Raw genomic sequence first — 1491 nt, 5'->3', positions numbered from 1 at the left:
TGTGTGTGTGTGTGTGTGTGTGTGTGTGTGTGTGTGTGTGTGTGTGTGTGTGTGTGTGTGTGTGTGTGTGTTTGATATCCTTATCCAAAAATAATAGGAAATTCATTGTATGAAAATGCAAAATATAAACGAATTGGACCCTGTTCCTTTATCTGAGCAAACTTAATTTTAACACCCGTTTTGGTCTAGACAATATTAGCAGCAGGACCACAATCTACCTATTCCAGATCTCTATGCTGTGACAGTTAATAAATTTGGAAGAGTTAATAAAGGCAGCTATTTCAATGTTCACAACACGAAGATATATTTCCTTTTTCACTGATTGAAAATATTCGATCTTTTTATGCTAAATTGAATACGTTAAGGTTTTAGTAAATGTAATAGATTAAGTAAACATGTATGTTGCGTTTAGCAAACAAATAGTTAACAGATTTATGACAATAAATCTGTTATTATATTATAGTGGCAGTTATTTTTATTCGTAAATATTGATATCGATACTGTAGTATTGACTATAATATACAATGTATATTTTCTCTCCAAAGCAAAAAAAAAAAAAAAACTGAAAAGTAGTCACGTCTGCATTAGTTGGGAATGACGTAATATAGTGAATCAAATTATATAAATTTCAGTCAAGAATAGCAAACATTGACACGTTAAGTACATTATTATAAATAGGAAATTATTGATAGGCTACTGGAAAATAGTATTACGTCATTGATAGAAATAGTACATTGAGTGCTTAAATTATTTACCTTCCGGGCTAAGGAGTCGGTAAAACACAGCTAGAGATCCATTTACTGGTATCGGATAAAATGTTTGTTCCTTAAATATATTAAGGATTTCGATCAATAAACGATGTCCATGGTAGGTTACTACCCCTGACAATCTTAGTCGATAATATTGATCACTGTACTTAATCCTGAATAGTATTTCATTAATAGGTATTTGATTAAAAGCGATGTAATTTTTCACATAAAGAGGCGTAACTGGAAACAGCTGCAAACATAGTATAATTACGACGTTCGTCAAAGAAACAAGCACTCAATCATACAAATGCACACACACACACACACACACACACGCGCGCATATATGTACATAATACATGTACATGTATATGTACATAAATGTGTGTGAGCGAGTGTGTGTGTGTGTGTGTGTATGTGAGTGTGTGTGTGTGTGTGTATGTGAGTGTGTGTGTGCGCGCGCGCGTGTAATACAGGGTTCCAATTTCATTTGAGTATAAATTAATCTCATTTTATCAACGCTCCAAATGTACGAGTTTAAATTTATCAAGTTTGGAAGCCACAATGTTTGAGATTAAATGGTCGTAAAGATCATATTACATGCATTGGTTAGCGACGAGGGCTTGTGCGAGAAGATGCTGAATTGTGATGACGCTTGGCCATCCATAGTGTACTTCATGTACATCCATCCAGGGCGTAACCACTCCCTGCAGCACCTCAACGTATCCGGCAGTATCAATTCT

This window comes from Octopus bimaculoides, chromosome 1 (assembly GCF_001194135.2).
Source record: "Octopus bimaculoides isolate UCB-OBI-ISO-001 chromosome 1, ASM119413v2, whole genome shotgun sequence".
NCBI lineage: Eukaryota > Metazoa > Mollusca > Cephalopoda > Octopoda > Octopodidae > Octopus > Octopus bimaculoides.
Note: the sequence above shows the minus strand (reverse complement) of the source record.